Source organism: Bos mutus, chromosome 8, assembly GCF_027580195.1.
Source record: "Bos mutus isolate GX-2022 chromosome 8, NWIPB_WYAK_1.1, whole genome shotgun sequence".
Taxonomy (NCBI): domain Eukaryota; kingdom Metazoa; phylum Chordata; class Mammalia; order Artiodactyla; family Bovidae; genus Bos; species Bos mutus.
In genome coordinates, this window is record NC_091624.1 from 80,321,101 (window position 1) to 80,327,942 (window position 6,842).

The 6,842-nt window shown below is 40.4% G+C and overlaps 1 pseudogene; it reads left to right on the forward strand.

Annotated features, from left to right (window-relative positions):
- Positions 1 to 3,225: 3,225 nt before the first annotated feature.
- Positions 3,226 to 4,403, forward strand: LOC102279248 (large ribosomal subunit protein uL3-like; annotated as a pseudogene).
- Positions 4,404 to 6,842: the final 2,439 nt, after the last annotated feature.

The following is a 6,842-nucleotide window of genomic DNA, read 5'->3' on the forward strand; positions in this document are numbered from 1 at the left end:
TGATGCTTTTGAACTGAGAGAAGTGGTGTTGGAGAAGACTCTTTGGACTGCAAGGAGATGCAACCAGTCCATCTTAAAGGAGATCAGTCCTGGGTCTTCATTAGTAGGACTGATGTTGAAGTTGAAACTCCAATACTTTGGCCACCTGATGCGAAGAGCTGACTCATTTGAAAAGACCCTGATGCTGGCAAAGATTGAGGGCAGGAGGAGAAGGGGAAGACAAAGGATGAGATGGTTGGATGGCATCACTAACTCAATGGACATGGGTTTGGGTAAACTCCGGGAGTTGGTGATGAACAGGGAAGCCTGGCATGCTGTGGTCCATAGGGTCGCAAAGAGTCGGACGCAACAGCAATTGAGAACTGAACTGAGGCAGATATGATCAAACATCACATCACCATGCAGTGTGCCTCCTAGCCTCCCTTCCAACAATGCTGAACTTCAGAAATAGCTGGAAAAAGAAAGCATTTTCCTTGTGTTCAAGGTAGTAATACTGAAACTCAGAATGTCACGATCTTTTTTGAGGTTTGTCATTGATTTGAAATGTAGTCTAAAATAAATTAGTCATCGGTTTATGTCAGTGATTTATTCACATGCAAACTTCGAAGTTAGTCCTTATCTGCTTCTGTTTTTGGCAGACATACGAAGGAGATTGGAAAGACAGTCTGTGAAAGGCCTTGAGCTGCAGCAAGGCAGAGGTACACAAACATAAGGCTGTTTGTAATCATCATTATGCTGCTGTTTATTTTTGCTGAGTGACTCCATTTGACTCATAAACTCAACATTCCAGCAGTAAAAGCAAATGTGCTTTCTCCTTGGAAATTCATTTCATGTGTTTTTAGGGAAGGCAAGATTGCCCACTGGACAAAATTTCAGAAGGTGCAATTTCACATGAGTTCTTATGGTTTTTAGCTGAAGAAGCTATTTAAAGTTTTGCTTTCTAATTTTTTTTATGACATTCAAATCTTATTTCAATTAAATCTTAAAACAGTATCAAGCATATTTTTATCTGCAGGTTTCAGATTTGAAAGATAAGAGGGAGAAAGAAAAATAATGATCAGCAGAAAATTGTGTATCATCAACAATCAGAGAGAGAATGAACAAAAAAATGTTTCTAAATTGCATCATAAAATACTTATGAATAAACTTGACCAAGGAAGTGAAAGACATATACTGAGAACTATGAATCATTAATAAAGAAAACTGAAAATTATTCAAAGAAATGGAACAATAACCCATGCTCTTAAACTGGGAATAATATAAAAGGGCCACACTACCCAAAACAATCTACAGATTTATTGAGATCCCTCAGTCAAATTACCTGTTTCACAGAACTAGAACAAATAATCCCCAAATTTATATGCAACCATAAAAGAACCAGAATTGGCAAAGCAATCCTGAGGAAAAGGAACAAAACTGAAAGCATAATCTTCCCAGACTTCAGAAAATACTGCAAAGCAACAGTAATCAAAACAGCATGGTACTGGCCCAAAAAGAGACATATGGATCAATGGAAGAGAATACCGAGTCTAGAAATAGGCCCACACACCTAGTCAATTAATCTTTGACAAAAGAGGAAAGAATATATAATGGACAAAAAGACAGTCTCTTCAGCAAATGATGTTGGGAGAGTTAGACAGCAGTATGTGAATCAAAAAAGTTAGAACATACTCGCACACCATACTCAAAAATAAATTCAAAACAGCTTAAAGACTTGAGCAGAAAATTATACTGTAAAACTCCGAGAAGAGGATACAGGCAAAACATTCTGACATAAATTGTACCAGTGTTTTCTTAGGTCAATCTCCCAAGGCAATAGAAATAAAAGAAAAATAAATAAATAAACAAATAGGGCCTTACTAAATAAAAGCTTTTGCAAAGTAAAAGAAATCATAAACAAAATGAAAAAGAAAACCCACAGAATGGGAGAAAATATTTGCCAATGATGTGACCAACAAGGGACTAATCTCCAAAATATATTAACAGCTCATGCAGATCAACAGCAACAATAAAAAAACAACCCAATCGAAAAATGGATAGAAGACATAAGTAGACATTTCTTCAAAGAAGACATAAGGATGGCTAACAGGCACATGAAAAGATGGTCAACATTGCTAATTATTAGATAAATGCAAAACAAAAGTACTATGAGTTATCACATCATACCAGTCAGAATGGCTGGTATCATCAAAAAAAAAATCTATTAACAATAAATGCTGGAGAGGGTGTGGAGAAAACAGAACCCTCTTACACTGTTGGTGAGAATGTAAACTGATGTAGCCACTACAGAAAACAGTATGGAGGTTTCTCAAAATACTAGAAACACCTTAGACTGTGAAATTTTTGCACTTTGTTTTATGTCCATGGATATGTTCCAGTGTCTCCAAATTTATAATCCATGGAAAGTTGAATCAAATTTTTACCCTACTGTTGTGTGAAAATTATATAAATCTTAATTATGTTGAATTGGGTAACAGTGTTTTTCAGGTCTACTATATCCTTCTACTTCTCTGTATATTCATTCTATTAATTTGTGCAAGTTTGATATTGAAACTCCAAATAAAAAATCTTATTTTATCTACTTAAAATACTGCAATATATAATGGAACTATATGTAACCTGATTCTGTTTTCCAAGTCTCCTATAAATGTGTTATCATACTTTCATAATTAAAAAAAAATTATTTTTTGCCCACTCCTGGACAAAATTCTAATTCAGATACATACCCTCCTACGGTCACAGCAGCACTATTCACAGTAGCCAAGACACAGAGAAAACTTAAATGAACTTTGACAGATGAATGGATAAAGATGATGTGGTACATACACACAGTGAAATACAGCTCAGTCATTAAAATGAATGAAATAATGCCATTTGAAGCAACATGGATGGACCTAGAGATTATCATACAGAGTGAAATAGTCAGAGAGACAAATACCATATAACACTTACATGTGGAATCTAAAATATGACACAATGAACTTATCTATGAAACAGACTCACAAAAACAGAGAATAGACTTGTGGTTATGAGGGGTTGGGGTTAGGGGAGGGGCATATTGGGAGTTTGGGATTGCAAAGTACTATATATAAATGCAAAGTACTATATATAGAATGGATAAATGATGATGTCCTACTATATAGCACAGGGAACTCTATTGAATATTCTGTGATAAACCATAATGGAAAATAATACTAGCTCTACTGGCAGCTTCCAACGGGCAGGATGTCTCACAGGAAGTTCTCTGCTCCCAGGCACAGGTCCCTGGGCTTCCTGCCTCAGAAGCACAGCAGCCAGCACCATGGGAAGGTGAGGAGCTTCCCCAAGGATGGCTCTTCCAAGCCCCTGCACCTCATCGCCTTCCTCACTACAAGGCTGGCAAGACCCACATTGAGAGGGAGGTCGATAGGCCAGGGTCCAAGGTGAACATGAAGGAAGTTGTGGAGCCTGTGACTATGGTGGAGACTCCACCATGTTGACTGGGGCATCGTGGGCTATGTGGAAATACCCCAAGGCCTCTGGACCCGTAAGACCATCTTTGCTGAGCATATCAGCAATGAGTGCAAAAGGAGCTTCTATGAGAATTGGCATAAATCTAAGAAGTAGGCCTTCACCAAGTACTGCAAGAAGTGGCAGGACATAGATGGCAAGGAGCAACTTGAAAGGGACTTCAGTAGCATGAAGTACTGCCAGGTCATCCATGTCATCGCCTTCACCCAAATACTCCTGCTTCTTCTGCACCAGAAGAAGGCCCACTTCATGGAGATTCAGGTGAATGGAGGCACTGTGGCTGAAAAACTGGACTGAGCCCATGAAAAGCTAGAGCAGCAGGTCCCTGTGAACCAAGTGTTTGGCCAGGATGAAATGACTGAGGTCATTGGGGTGATCAAGGGCAAAGACTACAAAGGGGTCACCAGCCGTTGGCACACTACGAAGCTGCCCCATAAGACCCACTGAGGGTTGTACAAGGGTGCCTGTATTGGGGCATGGCATACTGCCTGGGTGGCCTTCTCTGAGGCTTGGGCTGGTCAGAAAGGGTACTACCACTGCACTGAGATCAACAAGAAGATCTACAAGATTGGCCAGGGCTACCTCATCAAGGACAGCAAACTGATCAAGAGAAATGCCTCTACTGATTATGATCTGTCTGACAAGAGCATCAACCCTCTAGGTGGCATCGTCCACTACGGTGAAGTGACCAATGACTTTGTCATGCGCAAAAGCTGTGTGGTGGGAACCAAGAAGCAAATGCTCACTCTGAGCAAGTCCTGTAGATAGAACTCAAGTTTATTGACACCACTTCCAAATTTGGCTATGGCTGCTTCCAGACTGTGGAGGAAAAGAAAGCCTTCATGGGACCACTTGGGAAGGACTGAATTGCAAAGGAAGAAGGGGTCGAATAAAACAGATTGTACAGCTGGTGGAATCTCAATAAAATAATTTTCCAGTGGGGGAAAAAAAGAAAATAATATGAAAAAGTATATATGTCAGTCAGTCAGTTCAGTTGCTCAGTTGTGTCCTACTCTTTGTGACCCCATTAACGGCGGCACACAAGTCCTCCCTGTCTATCACCAACTCCCGGAGTGGTGTCCCCTGCCCACTGAGTCAGTGATGCCATCCAGCCATCTCATCCTCTGTCGTCCCCTTCTCCTCTTGCCCCCAATCTTTCCCAGTATCAGGATCTTTTCAAATGAGTCAGCTCTTCGCATCAGGTGGCCAAAGTATTGGAGTTTCAGCTTCAACATCAGTTATACCAATGAACACCCAGGACTGATCTCCTTTAGGATGGACTGGTTGCATCTCCTTGAAGTCCAAGGGACTCTCAAGAGTCTTCTCCAACACCACAGTTCAAAAGCATCAAATCTTTGGTGTGTGTGTATGTATGTATATCAGATCAGATCAGTTGCTCAGTCATGTCCGACTCTTTGCGACCCCATGAATCACAGCACGACAGGCCTCCCTGTCCATGACCAACTCCCAGAGTTCACTCAGACTCGTGTCCTTCGAGTCAGTGATGCCATCCAGCCATCTCATCCTCTGTCGTCCCCTTCTCCTCCTGCCCCCAATCCCTCCCAGCATCAGAGTCTTTCCAATGAGTCAACTCTTCGCATGAGTCAGCCAAAGTACTGGAGTTTCAGCTTTAGCATCATTCCTTCCAAAGAAATCCCAGGGCTGATCTCCTTCAGAATGGACTGGTTGGATCTCCTTGCAGTCCAAGGGACTCTCAGGAGTCTTCTCCAGCACCACAGTTCAAAAGCATCAATTCTTCGGCGCTCAGCCTTCTTCACAGTCCAACTCTCACATCCATACATGACCACAGGAAAAACCATAGCCTTGACTAGACGGACCTTTGTTGGCAAAGTAATGTCTCTGCTTTTGAAATGCTATCTAGGTTGGTCATAACTTTCCTTCCAAGGAGTAAGCATCTTTTAATTTCATGGCTGCAGTCACTATATATCTTTTAATTTCATGGCTGCAGTCACTATATATATAACTGAATCACTTGGCTATATAACAGAAATCGCTCAGTCATGTCCACTTCTGTGACCCTATGGACTGTAGCCCATCAGGCTCCTCTGTCCCTGGGATATCCAGGCAAGAATACTGGAGTGGGTAGACATTTCCTTCTCCAGAATACCTTCCCGACACAGGGATCAAACCCAGCTCTCATGCATTGCAGGCAGATTCTTTACCATCTGAGCCACCAGAGAAGCCCATAGCAAAAATTAACACATTGTAAATCAACTATACTTCAAAAAAAGAAACTTTAAAAGATTACACAGCATGTTTGAATATCAATTCTTAACGCAGAGTCCGTTAATATAACATACGACTAAGGTTATTCCTCCTTTAGTATTAAATCTTGCAACTCAATATTTTGCCTCACAGAAAATTTTGAAAAACAAAAACTTATTTTAAATTCTATTTTATATCTATAATGTTTGATCAAAGCTTTAATTTTGTCACTGTGTATGTGAAACTGGATGGCCATAACAACAACAGTAGCTGTTTATTTGTCGGACACCATTTTAATAGAGCCACTTCCCTGGTGGCTCAGACGGTAAAGCGTCTGTCTACAATCTGGGAGACCCGGGTTCAATCCCTAGGTCAGGATGATCCCCTGGAGAAGGAAATGGCAATCCACTCCAGTACTATTGCCTGGAAAATCCCATGGACAGAGGAGCCTGGTAGGCTACAGTCCATGGGGTCGATAAGAGTTGGACACGACTGAGCGACTTCACTTCACTTCTATTATTATTTGCCAGGCAGTTGCCTGAAATAATCTTTATGTAAAACTCTTGAATCAGTGCTGCTATTATTTCATTTTAAATTTTAGGAAACTAAACCACAGGAAGATTGAGGAATAAACTATTGAAGTCTTATAGTGACTGAAGGCACAACTGAGATTTGAATGTATGCAGGCTGGCTCCAGAGTCCCATACATTTATTACAATTCTACAAACAGTCCCTTTTTCAAGGGCCTCTACTGATTTTGGGGGGACCTGGTCCTGTACATAAATAGTGATTGTATCACCATCATTTACTGTATGTTCACATGAAGTGTCAGTTAGCTCTGAATTAGGGTGGGGAGCTGGAATATGACACTTGGATGACAGCTAAAAGACACAATTTTAATTCTGGCACTTGTCTTGACTTACTGTTTGATCTAGAATTAGTCATTAAACCTCCCTGGGCTACAATTTCTCAAGGGTAAATTAATTAAATTGTTGGGACATGAGATTGATAAAGTTTTTTTCCAAATGATTACATGGAGATTTTATAATAATAAAGAGTTTATTTAAAAATAATTGATGTGACTTTATCCAATTTAGTAATGAAAT